This window comes from Vicugna pacos, chromosome 3 (assembly GCF_048564905.1).
Source record: "Vicugna pacos chromosome 3, VicPac4, whole genome shotgun sequence".
Taxonomy (NCBI): Eukaryota; Metazoa; Chordata; class Mammalia; order Artiodactyla; family Camelidae; genus Vicugna; species Vicugna pacos.
Window position 1 is genome coordinate 113,703,143 of NC_132989.1, and position 17,476 is coordinate 113,720,618.

Below are 17,476 nucleotides of genomic sequence, written 5' to 3' on the forward strand. Positions count from 1 at the left end.
AATCACAAAGGTTAATGTCTGTGGAAGTGACTGTGGGCTGGTAGGGGGTCTGCTCCATGGGTCTCCTTCATTCTAGGATCCAGGCCCAAAGGGCAGCCCCTCTCTGAGAGCTAAGTACACAGTGGTTTCATGCCATGAATCTTAAAGCTTTACTTGAAAAGGTCACGTGTCACCTCTGTTTACATTTTATTGCCCGAAGGAAGCCACATGGCCGAGTTTGTTCTCAGTGGGTCAGGCATGCGTAATCCCCCCTCGGGGAGGGGCAACACATACCTACCCCGACATCATAGCCAGCGTTGACAGACTGAGAGAAGACATTTGTGAAACACACAATCAATGAATGATTAGTTGCTAGAGTACTTAAGGAACACCTGTAAGTCAACAAGGAAAAGGCAGGAAACCAACAGAAACACGTCAAAGGGCAAGGAGAGGCAATGCAGGGCCGAGAAACCAAAGGCCTGTAGGCCGTCTCATCAGCAATCAGAGAAATGGAGATTAAATCAAGGTTCCCATCCCATTGTCAAAAACTATGGAGTTGGAAAATATCGAGTTTTTTTTTTTTATTGAAGTATAGTCAGTTTCTGGTATACAGCATAATGTTTCAGTCATACATATACATACATATATATATATTTGTTTTCGTATTCTTTTTCATTATAGGTTACTGCAAGATACTGAATACTGTGCTATACAGAAGAGATTTGTTTTTTTTATCTGTTTTATATATAGCAGTTAATATTTGCACATCTCGAACTCCCAACTTATTCCTTCCCACCCCCTTTCCTCCTGGTTAACCATAAGTTTGTTTTCTATGTCTGTGAATCTGTTTCTGTTCTGTAAATAAGTTCATTTGTCTTTTTTCTTTTAGATTCCATGTGTAAGTGATATCATATGGTATTTTTCTTTCTCTTTCTGGCTGACTTCACTTAGAATGATGATCACCAGATCCATCCATGTTTCTGCAAATGGCATTATTTCATTAATTTTTATGGCTGAGTAGTATTCCATTGTATGTGTATACGACAGGTTTTTTATCCAGTCAACTGTCAATGGACATTTAGGTTGTTTCCATGTCTTGGCTATTGTAAATAGTGCTGCTATGGACACTGGGGTGCATGTATCTGGAAAATATCGAGTACTAACTTGAACACAAGGAACTCTCTGTGTCCTGCTGGTGAGAGTGTAGACTGGGGCAGCTGTGAGGTAGATTAATTGGGAGGTAGTAAGTGAAATGGGCACAGAGTGAAATGATGCATGCATTCTGATTGGAAAGGTCTAGCTCTGTGGGGTTATCATCACATCATCTTTCTACTTTCACTCCTCCCTCTACATACTGTCCTTCGCTGAGGAGCAGAGTTCATTCCACCAGATCGTAAGATCTGAAGGGGTGGGGCCATGTCTGGTTTTCTCACCACTGCATCCCCTGCATCTGGTACAGAGCTTGTCAGAGGTGGACACTTTATATGTGTTTGGTAAATAGAAGCATGTTTTTTTAAACATTTAAACTGAGGTCTTTCCTCCTCTAGGGCAGGAAGGCAAGGATTTGCCATTGTACCTTTGTGCTGTCTGAGTACTCCTTTGAGATCTGTTTCAGACTGAATTGTGTTTTCCCCTCCTCCCCCAATTAATATATTAAAACCCTGAGCGTCAATGTGACTGTATTGGAGATGGGGCCTTTAGAGAGTTATCTAAGGTTAAATGAGGTTGTAAGGATGAGGCCCTAATCCAATGGGGCTGGTGTCTTCATAAGAAGAGGATAAGACACTGGTGAGCTCTCTCCTTCTCTCTGCACAGACGCACAGGGAAGAGACCAGGTGAGGACACAGTGGGAAGGGGGCTGTCTGCAAATCAGAAAGGAAGGTCTCACCAGACACCAACCCTGACGGCACCTTGTCCTTGGATTTCCTGCCTCCAGAACTGTGTGCAAATAAATTTCTAGTGTGTAAGCCACCCAGCGTGCAACAGTTTGTCACGGCAGCCTAAGCCGACTAACAGAGGATCCAGTGTATTGTCCCATAGGAACCTGCCTCTTTTGGTCTGACATGCACTTCCTGACAGTGACCGTACCCAGGTGGAAAGACATCCAGCTGCCCAGGTCTCTCCTCTGGATCAGAATTTGCTAAAATGGAAATATAGTTTTGGAAGCTTCCTGTTGGAGGTGGATGGGAACTTGATAGCACTAAGCGCACCAACCTGTCTTAGCAATGGTTTGAAGTGGTTGAATGATTTCAGGGTATGTAGGATGGGATAGGGAAGTCTCGGATCACCCACTTCTTGGCGGTTGGAGTCACGGCTGAATTGATTAAACATATTCAGAAAGTCTCAAAGCCAATCTGAGAACAAAGCATTAAGTATTTTTAACATTATCTTAAAAAGTAGCACTGAGTGTGCCAGGCCCATGGTCCAGCGTTTCTTTGCCTGATTTGGGGGTTGGGCTCTTTTTGGTCAGGGGCAGCTGCTGTTCCCGGTGGTCCAGGATGCTTCCGACCCCATCTCCTCTGAATTCTCAGAGCACTGGTGTGTGTCCCAGTGTCTCCAGCCAGGTGTGCACTGCAACCCTCTGGACCCTCTCTTGCAGATCCTGGTGTATTTGGGGTGGACTTGGGCTTCTGTCTTTTTAAGCAAACCTCCTAATTGATCCTGAAGTGGCACTGCAATTTGAGAACAACTGGGGTATAACATGCTAGCACTTAATTCTATTTTGTTGTGTTATTCTTGACTGTTGTTTCTTGTGTTTTAGTAATGAATTCTCAACCAGTTTTGCAATCCTTGGCGGGCAGATAATATATTTCGATTTTCTGTTTGTCCCTCATAGCCCTTGTAACAGGCCTGTAACAGGCCCTCAGCAAATACCTGTGAATGTAGCTGGCAAGACTAGTCTAATGACTGAAAGCACTTTCCTTTGCTCAGAGAAACTCTGTCTTTCTTGTGGGTGCTGGATCTTTGGTCATACGTTTCTCAACTATTTCTTTCGGATTCCTGCTTGCCACTCCAGGGTCCCTATCCTGATCTCTGTATCACCTGGTGCGCCCAGACTTTTCACAGGCATCACTGGGCTTTTTCAGGTGGGCTTGAGTGGTCTGCGGCTGGCCCTGGCCGTCAAGGATCTTGGTGAGCACTGAGGTGCTAGGACAGACAGAGAGCATGTCTTTCTTAGACGGTCTTTTGACCAGGCTTCGTCTGTCTCTGGTGCCCCGTTGGTGGGCCGAGTCCAGACGTGTGCTGTGCCTGGTCCTGCTCCCGGGTTGCCCTTCTTCATGCGGCAGCCGGGGCCGGGTCAGGCCGCGGTCACTCCCCACGGCAGGAATGGCTGCCCTGTCAGGAATTGCGCCTCCTTATTCCACCGCAGCCTTGGGGCCCCTCCTGGTGACGGTGCCCTTGATGCCACGTTTCCTTCAGGCAGCTCTCATGAGGCACGGCATGGACTCCCACAATTTACGATGAAATCCTGAGTTTGTCCTAGGATGGCCGGTGACCTTCCCTTGCCTGTCTCCAAGCTGGGTGTTGGGTAAGGAAGCATTCCAAGAATGTCCTTAGCCTGCTCTGAGAAGCTCTTCTATTCTTCTAACTATGGTTACCTTCACTCCAGCACAGACACAAGAAGAAACATACACTGAAGTAGCCTTGGGAAAGAGTTTGTCTACCAATCTACCGATATTCAACAAGCCATCCAAATGATGATTATTGGGATAAACAGTTCTTCTGGGACAAAGTTACTTTTGTTGTGGAGCTTTGTAGTAATGATGTATCATATGTTTGAGCCCCCATTCAGATTAAGTCATGACTAGGGAGTATCAAATAGGATATTGATTCCCTATGGGAAACAGGGTGGGTCAAGGGGAGGGGAAGGTCTGGTCCTGGATTCTGCAGAACAGGGAGCTAAGGGAGATGCTAAAGAAAACTTTCTTTTTGGGGGAAGTGGGGAAAGGAGTTAGAGTAACAACTGACCACCAGCTGCTGTCGACCAGAACCCAAGTGACTGGATAGAAAGGAAGAAGATATGCCTGAGGTATAGAATTTGAGCCACCAGGGTAGGAAAACCAGGTTCCGAATGAAGTGTCCACCTGGAGAGTCTGCCCAGATGCAGACAAGAAATAATGGGCTACAGAGCATGTGGTCCTACCTACGGCTGGGAGGTAGCTCTGCAGTCTTTCCAGTGCTTACGTCCGATTTCAGTTGATTGTCCCAAAATGACAGTGAGGTAGTTGGAGCAGGTGGTGGTGTCCCTGTATAGCTTTTGCTGGTTAACAATCCAGTCTGAGTTATTTATTCTCAAGGTTGCCTTTGCTCGTCTCAGTCACATTTGTTCCTGTGGAACAGGAGTTGGCTTGAGAGATGTGGCTGGGCACACCTGGCTCTGCTCCATGCATCTCTCACCCTCCTCAGGGGGCTAGAGCCCAGGCGTGTTGTTCCCATGGTGACAGCAGAAGCTCAAGAAAGCAAGTTTCCAGAAACGTGCAAGGCCTCTTGGGCTAGGCCTGGAACCGATGCACTCTGTTGTGTTCTTCCTGTTGTGTTCTGTTGACCAAGGCCAATGGCCAAATCTAGAGTCAGACTGGGAGAGTGTTATCAAGTTACTTGGTAAAGGGTGAAGATACAAGAGGGCTGAAGAAATGGGCCATCAGTGCACCAACCACTGCCCCCCTTTTTACAAATACCAAAACAAAGGCTTAGAGATGAAGTGACTTCCTCAGGGTCTACAGCAGCTGGTGGTCAGGCTGGGATGAAATCCGTGCCACCCACCTATCTAACGTGGTCTTAAATTACAAACAGGACTCATATGGGAACAGTGGGTTGCTTATGGTTCTGTTACACTGCCTGGTGGCCGTGAGCACTTGAATAAATTCTCTGGAAAATAAATTCAATTTAAAAAAAAGTATTGGCTGTCAAAATCTGATTTCCTGGTTGAATGAAATGGCTTTGTTGTTCAGATCCTTTGGGTCTAAATTTATTTTACATGAATTTATTTGAGAAATTGATTACAATTCCCCCTCCATTTGGTTCTGTGGGTTGTGTAATTGGAAGCTTAGAGAGAAAAGACAGAAGTGACTTTAAACGATTTACATATCCCACTATAATTTGTAGAAGGGTAAAAATAAAGGAGGCTTTAGGTAAGATGGGCTGCATTAGACTCTTTTTTAGGTTTAACTTTCTTTGTTCTTTTCTGACGCCAATGCCCATTGGGCCTTTTATCTGTTACTTCTGAAAAACAAACTGGAAGGGCTTTGGCTGCTTGCTGCTCCCCACACCCCTCCCCGCCTTTACAGGCTACAGCACACGTCGCTCTAGGAGAAGTTCGAGGCTGTGCACGATCTTCGCCACGTGCCGTTCCAGATGAATCCTCCTGTCTCTCTCTGTGTCTCTTGCTGTCAGTGATGGAGATATCGATACAGTCAAGTTTCAGGTTGTTGTCAGATGATTTTCACTCACTCCAAACCTATTAGGAGTTCCACTCCAGAGGAATGTCTTTGGGGATTTGGGCCAAATCTCTGGCACCAGAACATCCCGATTGCAAAAGATCTTACCTGGGGGGCAAGCACTCCATTTATAACAACGGACAGAAGACAACATTTGGGAAATATGGACTTAAAAGTGAACTTATTGGAGATGGACCAGGCTGGGGAAATGACTAATGATAAGGGCACCTGTGACACTCAGGTTTTGGGTTGAGGCCCCTGGGAAAGTGTGGCTCCTTCCACAGGGCAGCCGCGGGGCGGCTGTGGCAACGTTGTTGGCTTCCAGACGTGTGGGCCTCCATGTTGCTTTAGAGAAATGAGCTCCTTTACAGGTCAGAGTTCTTTAGTACCAATCAAGGCCATCAGCATTGGTTCCTGGGACCCGCAATGCTACTTGTCCTTTTCTATGTGGTCTTTATGTTATCACTACTGCTGTGGTGATAGTCAGCATGGGGGTACACGTATGCGGGAGGAGGGGAGTGTGACATAGCACAAGCTTGTCATTTGCAGCTTGACTTCTGAGCTTTTTTTCCTATTCTGTCCCCACTCCTTATTCTCTCGTGCTTCTGGCTCCCCCATTTCCTGGCAGGGGAGCTTTGTGTCTTGTTTCTATACTTTCCCTTGGGCTTAATGCGTGGTCCATTTTCCTGACTGTGACTTTGTCCCTCCTGGCAGTGACTCTGGTCATGCACCCTTACCTCTGCTACTGTTGGCTGCCTTGCACAGCCACACCCCCTGCCTGAACAGGTAGGGGACCCTCCCAATTCAAGGAGGTGTTCTCATTAGACCCTAATGTGTCCAGGTCTGATGAGGCACAACTGGACATCTCTGATATTTGTGTCCAAAAATGGTCCTTGTCCAGGAGCCTGTAACACCAGCATTCTTTCTTACATTTCAGAACCCCCTTTGCATCTTTGCTTTGCACACACACCCTATTATCTACACTTACAGTGTAAAAAAAAAAATAAGAAAACCCAAACAAAAAAAGAATAGAAAAATCATTTTCAGATTAAAGAATTGTGTCATAGACATACTCAAAACTTGAAATTTTAGCTTCGAATGGAATCTGTCTTTCTCCCCATCGAATGGAATCTGTCTTTCTCCCCATTTTAAAGATGAGTTAACTGACCATCAAAGAGATGTGCAGGGAGAAGCTCCCAGCTCACGGGGTGACTGTTGGCAGAACCTGGCTCGGACCTTGGCTCAGAACAACTTCAAGAAGTGTCCTTCCCCCCATATCACAAGGCTGGACCTATAGAAAAGGCTTTGGTTTGACCTGCCTGTTTATTGTATATTTGAGCATGAGCACATAATAAGGGAAAGATGCAATCATTTTTTAGGGTCTGTTTTTATGACACATACATGTATTAATTGAGATGCTTTCCTAAATAGAATAGTGTTTTTCTGATCTTAGGAAATGACATGTTGAGGCTCTTTTCAAGCAGGACTCCTCCAATGCTAAAATCGTATATAAACGTTTGCTGAATATTTAATATCAATGGTTAATTTTTAACCATCGATTTTTGGCTGCTATTAATTATCATCATTATTTATCAAAAGAGCATTAGAGACATCTAGGATAGTTTAGGAGAAGTAGGAAGTCATGATGGAAGGTCAAGGGCAAGCTGGCTCCATTCTCTCTGGTTATGTTCCAAGTGTGCCGGAAGATATGCGGAACTGAGTCATCCAGAGAGACAAGCATTCCAGGGGAGTGGCCACTGAACCCGTGGTGAGCCGCCCATGGGTTAGTTGACTTTGTTGAATTTTTAGAAGATGAGACTTTAATGAATTCCAGATGGGGAGATTATTAGTCCTTCAGTGTTTTAAGTCTTCTTTACAGAGCATTTGGCATAGCACTATATTTGCGTTCTTTGGAGAAACAGGATATATGTATAATTGGAAAGAGATTTAACATAAGGAATTGACCCACGTGGTTATGGAAGCTAACAAGTTCCAAGATCTGAAGTTAACAAGCTGGGGACCCAGGGGAGTCTCAAGACTGGCACACTTGAGACCCAAAGGGAGCAGATGTTTCAGTTTGAGTCTGAAGGCAGGGAAAGAATGATGTCTCAGCCTGAAGGCAGTCAGGCAGGAAGAGTTTCCCTTATTTGAGGTTAAGATCAGCTTCTTTGCTCTATTCAGACCTTCAACTGATTAGATGAGACCCACCCACATTAGGAAGAGTTATCTGCTTTAGTCAGTCTACCAATTCAAATATGAATCTCATTCACCCTTTCGGACACATCCAAGATAATGTCAAGGTCATTTGAAAGTGACCTTAAGTAAGGTTTCTCAATAGCCACACCTCTAAAATGCAGTGATTTATACCTATAACCTAATGTGTAGCACTTCTGCAGAAAATTATTAGCTAAAGAAAATAAAATATACCAAAAAGATGAAGCTTTCTATACATTTTAGATAACATTTAAGTCTTAGCTAGCAAGACACTTCCATTAGCACAAAAAATAATGGCCCTTTTCAACAAGATGACTGTCAAAAAGAAAAAATGTAGACAGTCAAATGATTTATTTCCCCATCCATATTGAGTTTATTCATGGGGAGATTCACCTTGTGAACTAATAATTTTCTGGGCTAAGAAAAAGCAGCAGGCATTTTTCTTTTTAGGAAATGTCTTTTTTTTTTTTTTTTTACAGTGGGTTTCTTTTGGCCTAAAAAAATTATCTAAGTCTACAGCTTTGATATCAAGGAAAAGGCTTCTTTCAATTGCTTTAACCTTTTTCAAAAAGTGACCTGTTGGGATAAATGTTCTCATGCTGAGAATCAGGGTTTTATCTGCTGTCTGTAGGAGCATAGGCAGAAGGAGCAGAACCCTTTCTGAAGTGGTTTAAGAAAAATGTAAGATCTCAGATTGAGGAAAGGAACTCTTTTGAAAGGTCAAATTGAAGACCCATAATTTAAGCAAAAAAGAAAAAGTTAAACTTCACTCTCGTGCCAGACTGTGGGTGACACCAGAACAGGGGGACCAGGACAGAGCCAGGAACCCAGGAACCAGCTAAGAGGCAAGTCGCTGGCAGATTACTTCTTTCCTTTTAGGTAAAGTGCCAAGTTCATGGAGGCCAGTTCAGGTGGGGAGGTGTGGGCAGGTACACGGGTGGCTCTGGTTGCAGGTCTCAGTGTGCAGGGGGTCGGAGAAGTCAGGGATGAACGCATATCACGGAGGTCCCTGGATTTCCGGTTAGAGGCATAAGTAAGCCTCTCCTGCCTGCAGTGGGTCCTCGACAGTGATGCTCAAGGGTATCTGCTTGGGGAGCAGGCACCCCTGTCTCCCCTGCACCTCCAGCCTCTTCTGCTGCTTCTTTGCCGACTCCCCCGCCCTGCACTCACACGGCCTCTTGCCTTCGGTCCCCGCTGAGGGATTAGCAGCTCATCTTCTGTCTTGACCCTGACTTGGGCTCATATTTGTTTTCCAACCTCATTCTACCTCCTCTTGACTTTTGTCACCCACCTGTACCTCCTGGACCCCGACCTTGGCCAGGAATGATTCCTAGATTTTTCTGATTGCTTCTCACATGTCAGTGCCTCGGAATGACATTAATGATAAAACTGTATTTCACCCCTTCCAGGTGGTATGTATAGTCCAGAAGGAGTGCCATGAATTCCAAAGCATCTGTAATCCTTCAAAGAAGGAATCTTTGGGGATTCAGGTGTGCCAGAGGGGATGGGGAGCAGTGGGGAGGGTTGGGGGCACCAACTTTGTGACAAGTCCCAGACACATATCAAACCCAGACCTCTTCCTTCCCAGGGCAGAGACTGGCCCCACTCACCCAGGCTTCCCTGCAGGCAGAATGGGCCATGGGACTGGCAAGAGCTGTGGGCAGAGGTGGTGAAACCATCCCCTGTGGCCACCTTGCTGGACGCGTGCTCAGGATGGCATACACAGCTGCAAGATGGTGCAACACTGCCGACTCAAGCCAGACTCCAGGAGCCAGAACATCTTCGTGACATTAAGCCCCGTGGAGAGTCTGGGTTTTCTTCTTGTGTGGCACCACTTAGCTCTAACTGAGCTCCTCGCTTTCAAGGTTGGAATCTAAGCAGGGCAAGTGCGTTTCCCCATGATCGACTGATACATTCAGCTCGGTACTGCAGCTCAGGATTGGGATTTGGAAATCTGCACCAGTGCCCACGATGTCCTCACCTGTGTCCCCTGTGACATGGGCTTAGCACTCCTGTGGCCGCGCTGGGCGCTTTAGAGAAGGAAGCTCAACGAAAAAGCAGCTTGTGTCTCCTGTGAGCGTTCAGTCAGACCCTCATTTGGTTACTTGTGTCGTTTGCCTTTTTTACTAAAACCGTCTGTTGGTACACACGTTTCTCAGCAGCATGAAAGCAGGTCGGGATGGAACTTAAGGCAGGTTCTTTGACATAAAAAGTCTGCCCGGGGAACAGACATCCTTAAAGTATGGAAAACTCTGAGGCTGGGTTTGATGAGCACCCCCTCTTCTCCTTCCCCATTTTGGGGACCCAGAATTCCCTTTTTGCCTCTAATGGGGATTTTGGGGTTGCACTCACCTTGTGGGTGAGGAAAAGAGCTTTTATTTGGGGTTGCTTGTTTAACATGTGGGAACAACCAGGGAGAAGTGGTTCCTTTACTGGAACCGGTTTCTTGTCCAGCTTGTCTCCTCGTGGCTCGTGATGGGACTTTGGATGTGATCTCCTGGCTTTGGTGGGTTTCCCCTGTCGACTCCAAGGAGGTGGCTGTAGCTCTCCTTAGCTTGAGCAGCTCCTCCAGAGCTGAGGAAACTTGCCCTAGACCTTCTCCCGTGAAGCTTACAGGCACCGGGTAAAGAGACCTATGCCGATTTGGTCACCTGTGTCTCTTGGGCACTTTTTGGATCGTTTGGGTAGCAGCTATAGAAGTTTGAGGCAGGTGAGGACTGATTTGTCTTTTGACTTTTTGCTCCTCAGTTTTTGTGACAGCAATTCTCCAGCCAGCTTCAGCCACACACAAGACATTGATTGAAGAAGCATTAATTTGCCAGCGGGCCCCCAAGTGCTCATCCACGTGTTCTGTGAGCTTTAATGAAATGCCAGCTCCCTGCCCCATAGGTGCTCCAACTCCCACTGGACAGAAAGAGCCTCCAGGCAAATGCCAAGACTGCAGAGGAGACACAGTCACCCTGATAGCCTGCGTTGGGCAAGCAAAGACCTCCATTCCAGGTTGCAGGGGGTGTTTAGGGATGTTGTCACAAATGTTCCCACAGGAAAGGGTCCAGGCATCACTGGATTCATGCACCGTCTTCCTGCAAGGGTGGGGACATTTTCTTAAATATTTTGGCCATTGCACTTATCCTGAATGCCTTTAATGTCACCCATGAGAGTTCATTTCTAGCAGCCATCATGGTAATTAATAGGACACTAATTGCACTTATAGGAACCATTTTTGACATTCCATCAGCCTTGTCTGATGACAACAGAAGTGCTTGCAGTAGCCGCCCCGGTGTCCGGGCTTCCCGAGCGGAACAGCAGTGGTCCGCCCTGAGCTCTGCTCTCTTGACAAGGATACTGGCAACACATTTCACATCACTTGGTCCACCTGGAGTATTTTAAAGTGAAGTCCAGACGTGGAGATGGTTAACAGATGACATCGGGCGAGCTGAGCCTGTGCTCCCAGCTCCCTCTGCCATCAGAGGTGACACCAGTAGTAAGAGCAGCAGCTGACGTGTGGGGGCACGACACTGTTCCCTGTGTCCTCCATTCATCATCTCCTGCAGTCCTCACGATAACTCAGCTCATTATCTTCATCTTTCAGGTAAGGAAATTGAGGATCCAAGAACTTCTAAACTCTCCCAAGGTCAATAGCTAGTAAAGGCAGAGATATTAACCCCAGTGACCTGAGCTTAGAACATCTTTGCTGCCCACTGGGTTGCACCCAAAGCAAATTGCTCATCAGCTGGTAAGAGCTGTGGCCGGCATGGCAGGTTTCAGGAACTGGCTGCAGGTGTCCTTGCTCGGGTGGTGGCTGGACCTCACCAGACTGCTGGTCCCAATGATAAGAGGCCAGCGCGGAATGTGTTGACACAGGTGCCTCAGCTACTCAGGGATCTAAAGTAGGTGTGTCCGGGTGAGTAGACGAGGGTCAGGTGTAACTCGTCTTACAGCTGCCCCAAAACTGTGGTCCAGGCTTGTCCTCCAGCTGTGCCCCTGAGATGAGTCCCAGCCTGGATGGGCCATCTGGGAGCTGTGGGCAGGGCACTACCCTGCACGCTGGGATCCTCCTTGCCTGCCTGGACCGCCTGGACCTGGTCTTGGCATGTTCTCTTGGGGGCCTTCACGTTCCCTGGGTCACTCTCACAGACCCTGAGGAAGGCTTTGCTTTTTATGGGCTTCACCTTTTCCTCTGTGTAACAGCCATTTCTACCAACGCAGTTTACGCTTGAATTTGATGAACTGCAGTTCATTAAAAATTCCCATGTAAGTCATCATTTATGAGACTAACACAGCACACGTCAAGTGATGGTATTGGTCAGGGCACATAGCACAGTGGCTGAGCACCCAGGCTCTGGGGCCAGGCAGGGCAGACTCCGGCTTGGCCACTTGCTGGCTGTGTGATGGTTGAGTGATTGATTTGACGTCTCTGTGCTTTTTAATCTTAGAATGAGGATAAAATTTTTGGTGGATTAAGTGAGATAATCTATGTGAGGATTCGCTCCCCAGCCAACTCAATGGAATGGAGTTTTGTTGTGATTTAGATAGTAATCTTCTTTCCTGGAGTTCTGTTTTTTGACCACGTAATTTGCTAGTTTGACACTGCTGGCAAATGTGGGAAATGTCCCTTACTAGGGGAGGATCTGGGGGAGGCGGATGGATAGGAAGGACCCATTGGAAGTGGCGTGAGGAGATGCCGCATCAGGAAGCGCTAAATGCAGTCGTGAATTTTTAAGCCATTTTGGTGACCGCCTTAGTTCTCACCACCTTTAACTTGAGTTTTACTTTGCTAAGAACTCTCCATCAATTTTTGAATATGTGAGCTATTCGAGGTCGCTCACTCAAGGCAAAATGCTGAAAGTAAAAGCGAAATCAAGGAGAGCCCTGGGGCTTTGAAGGCTTTTCTTAACTCGTGGCCATTTTCCGCCTTTAAAAGCACTGGCTTGACTTTTACGGGAGCCTGTAGAATAATCTTACAGAAAATGGAAACCAAGAGCACAGTCATTCCCTGAAAAATTTTAAACTGCATTCGGATGTGCGTTTTTCAAAGATCATTTCCTTGACATTTTCTGGGGGTTTATTTCTTGGGAAATAAAATAAATATGTTTGCTGGATGCTCATACCAATTTATTTAGAGCTATAAATAAGATTTAAAAATGCCTCCTGTCATTTGTACTAGAAAATATAAGGATTAGAGGGATATCTTAGGAGGCTGGGGCAAAGGATTAATGATACTGTTCAGGTTGGCTGATGCTTTGAGCCGTTTTAGCTGATCCCCTTGTGAATTATTCTCAAGGATGGACATGAGAGAGCCTATGGCCCAAGTGAAGGCCAGAGACACAATGCCCCAGGCCACACACGTCCTTAGGGGCCGCTGAGTGGAAGAATCCAATTTCCTGGGTTTCTGGTCTATGGATGCCTCACAACCACCCCAACTGTTCACTAGATTATCTGGTAGCCAAATCCATCTGCGTGCTTCCCAGAGGCCAGGAACAGCCCTTAACTGGTAGGAAATCCAGTCATTCCATTGGAGCCTAGGCTAGGCATGCAAGGTTTCCCGGAAGAAAGAGCCGAGGGACTGGCTTGCTGCCGTCTCCCAGCATGGAGTCTGTTCATGCAGCGAACCTGTTCAATCACTGCATTGCTGCTGCAGGACATAGGCTGGAGATGGTGTCCCTTGGGGACTGGCTAGGGAAGAGGGGATATGCAGGAACCACAGGACAAAGTATGTGGCTTTAGGGAGAGCAGAGGCCCCCAAGTCTGGGTTGGGCAAAGTGGGCTAGGGGGAAGCAAAGGGGCCAGAGCAGGGGTCCAAAGGAAGGGAAGATGTGACCTGGGTGTGAAGGAGGGCAAGGTATCCATGGCAATAGGACGAAGGCCAGCACTCTGGGAGACAATAGAGGGAAAAGTGGCTTCACTTGACCCAGGGGAGAAGCAGGAGCGGGGAGAGGTTGCTAGGTAGAAGGCGCCCAGGTTACAGCCCTCAGACCCCAGGAGTTGAAATTTGAAGGCAGCAGGAAGCAGTAGGTGATTTTTAAAATAAATCAAATCAGATATGAAATACCTCAGAGGAAAACAATCTTCTAAAGAACTCTTTTGTAAATCCTTTAAAAAATGAAGAGAATCCTTTATCATGTAAATGCAGTGAAAAAAACTCGGTAACTTTCAAATTTACTTATCTTATAAGTTTAAATATTGTCTATGGCTTGTTTTCCTGAACTAAGTGAAGTACAACTCTATTTCTTTTATCCCATCACCAAAGTAACGTCATCCTGAAAGAGAAGCAGGATATGGAGACAGAAGGGGGAAATAAATATTTAGTAGAAGAAAGAACAGTGCCATCAAGTACTTATTTTATTTTGAGTTTTGTCTCAGGACTGAGAGCAAGTTTTTTAATTTCTTCTTTTCACTGTTTATGTCAGTATATTTAGGGTCCAAGTCACTGAAGAAATTTGGGACTTTTTTAAAATTTAGAATCACTGATAGGAAGGAAGATATAATGGTGATGGCTTATGAGCCTGAGGAGACTCATGGGATGGTTGGTAAGTGGCTTGCTGGCTGCTATCCCTGATTCTTCCTACCTGAGAGATTGCTCATGTTAAAATCAGAGCTCAGAATCTGCTCCAGAATCCTTCTTAACCCAGGGCTCTTAGGCAGTCACTCCCAGCTGAATTTGCAGTCAGGTGGAACCAACTCGCCTCCTGACTTTGAACGTGGTGAGAGAGTCCCACTCTTCAGTGGGCATCAGAAGCCCCTGGAAGACCTGGGCTCCACTCCTGATTTAATAGGTCTGGGGTGGGGCCAGAGACTTCTGTCAATGCTGCCTGGTGGAGAGCACACTTTGAGAACCACTATCTGGATTTTAGAACAGCCATCAACAGACGGAAACTCAGTTTTCCATTTTGATGAGGGTTGGATGGGTGAAGAGAGCAACTGTTTAGAATTTCCTTACGTTCTCTCTCCCCTCCTTGTTCTCTGCAGTTCTTCCTTTTTATTCCTTAATTAGGAGGATTTACAAACCTATGACCTTAAGTCAAGAATAAGTCATAGTCCGGACATTCATTTTTTTGACATTCCAGTGACCGTTCGCTGGAATGCAAGTTAATGTTTTAGAACATGAAATGGGCAGTTTCAGAATGTAAGAAGAGCTGGTGGGTGGCCAGAGTAAACCAAAGAAGAATGTGCTGGAAATTTAGGGAAAGTCCCACTTTTCACTCCAGGTCAAGGGTTTCCACCAATGGTGAAGTGTGGTTATTGGAAGTTGGTTAATGTTTCCAAGAATGGCAAAGGGAGACTGTATTTGTTTCCTAGAACTGCTCTACCATGAACTGGGTGGTTTAAACAACAGAAATTTACTGTCAGAAGTCTGAGATCAAGGTGTTCCTTCTGAGGCTGTGAGGGAAAATTTTTGTGTCCAAGCCCCCCTTTTCACAAGGGCACCAGCTTTATTGAATTAGGGGTCACCCTAGTGACCTCACCTTAACTATTTACATCTGCAGTGACCCTGTTTCCAAATAAGGTCACATTCGGAGATACAGGGGCTGGGGATGCTAGGATTCAGCATATGAATGTTCGAGGGGCACAGTTCAGCCTCTAACAATGACCCTGAGCTTAGTTCCTGCTCAGACTGTTTGCAGGAGACACAGCCACCACGAGGAGACTTCAGGGGCCTCAGGAGAGCCCCACAAGGGCTCCGACACCCACCTCTCCCCTTACTGGCTCTGGTGGTTGGTCAGAGGTGCCACAGCACATATCCAGGAACATGTTCGTGACCATAACATAAACTACTCCATGGGAAACCTGCATCCATTCAGGTCCTAGCGTTGTCCTTTGAATTGCTGCCCTTTGAGATCATGCCGTCTCCAACTGGAACATCAATTCTTAGGCTTGAAGAAGCATTGGTTTTAAAAAGGCAGGACCTTGTTATAACTGATGCTGCAGTTAAGGAATCCTGTTAACTCTTGACTCCAGGACAAAGGCTTGAGTCTTCTGAGAGGAGATGTCTGCCAAAGTCTGCCAGGGACAATAAGGGCAGTAAATACGTCAGTGCCTGCGAGGTGTCTGAAGGGGACGCGGTTACCTGCACTGCAGCTCTGGTGCCAAGGCCAGTTCCACGGCTGGAGTTTTGGTCTGAGGAGCTGCTGCCTAGCTCTATGGGGTGAACCTTTCTCTGTATGTGTCAAGAGTATTATCTTGTTCATTAATGTGTCACTAAAATTTAAAATGCCACCTTTCTGCTTCTTAGGTAGGCATTGCAGACAGGTTTCAGGCATATTGTGAAAAGCACGTTTCTCAGCAGAACCAGATCCAACGGAATGTTGGAGGGAAGTGCGCGCGGGTTGTAACTCCGGGCGTTCCACCGGTAACTAATTTACACAGCACATAGGTCCGCAGTGCGCTTGCTTCCTCCTCGTTTCCCCCTTGTGGGGTGTTTGGTTTCACTAGTTTTCGAGTTCGAGTTTCTATGTACTCAAGTACATGGAATCATTCCTTCCATGGGTCATGATCATTTTGCTTCTGTTACTTTAGAGCTTTTTCTCCATTGCAATTATCCATCACGATTCCCCCATTTTGGGGTGGGGGACAGTAACTGACACCTCTGGGCATCTGCTGGGCAGAGAACTTCAAACCCCAAAGTGAAGACCTTAAGACACGTGGCTTGAGGTTCAGTGGCGAATGGAGAGTTGTTGACAGCGGGCTTTTCTTCTTTTACCTTTCTCATCAGATTACTAATTTCATTGTTCTTAATAGACTCTTAAGATAGAGTAAGGATGTCTCTCCTACTCTTTTATTTCTAAATTTGTTTTTGTTTCTTGTTTGTTTTGTTTTTTTTTTTGGTTCGGGTGGGAAGTAATTAGGCTTATTTATTCAGTTAGTTATTTTAACGGTGGTACTGGGGATTTAATCCAGGACCTCGTGCATGCTAAGTATGTGCTTTAACCACTGAGCTACACCCTTCCCTGCCATTTCTAATTTTTTTGATGACTTGGGGAGCTCCATATTGGCCCAGGTTTCTTTTATGAATCTTTTTGTTGTATCCTTTGAAAGCCTGTTGAGAAAGTACTCTTGTTTTTATCATGAAATATACATATTATGGAAATAATACTTTACAGAAAGTGACTCATAAACTTACCCACGTGTAGGATGGGTTTTAGACTCAGGTCATTCTTTTGGACAAGGTGGCAGGAAAACAGCACTTCAGATTCTCACATCCAGGTGGCACAGTGACAGGTCACACCACGTTTACCTTCCTTGCTTTACTGTGTTGCTTGTTTTTATAAGAATTCTTTTTAGAAATGTCCATAGAAGTGTGGAAATAGATGAAGACCAACCAAATGAGGACAACCACAGCTGTTTATCCTTCACTTACTACAGCAAGGGGGTCAGTCACCTTGGCAGACACTCAAAGGCAGGTGGGGACCAGGAAAGGTTTACAGGGTAAAAAAGGGTGGCTTCAGATGTGCCCTGATGGGAGGCTGTTGTCCTGGGGAAGCTGGGGCCGGCTAATGAGAAGCAGGGCGTCCTGTGGATTGGTTGGGGCTGCACGTTTGGCTTTTTTCTGACTGGTCCTAAATTGGAAATGGGGACAAAGATTAGGGAAGCTGCCAGTTATTAACCAAGTCTTGATCCTTTTGGCCAATTGTTACAGGGGTTATTGGTTGGCTTCTGGGACCAGTTACTGGAGATAGTGGTCTGACTTCCTACAAGTCTGACTTAAAGAGAGCAGGCTGGCTTCCTGGGCTGGTTACATAGAGAAGGAGTTGGTTTCCTGGGCTGGCTGCTGCACGATGTGGGTCGGAGTTCTGCTTTCATGTATGGTCTGGCCCCTGTCCCTTTATATATTCAGTCTCTCAAAA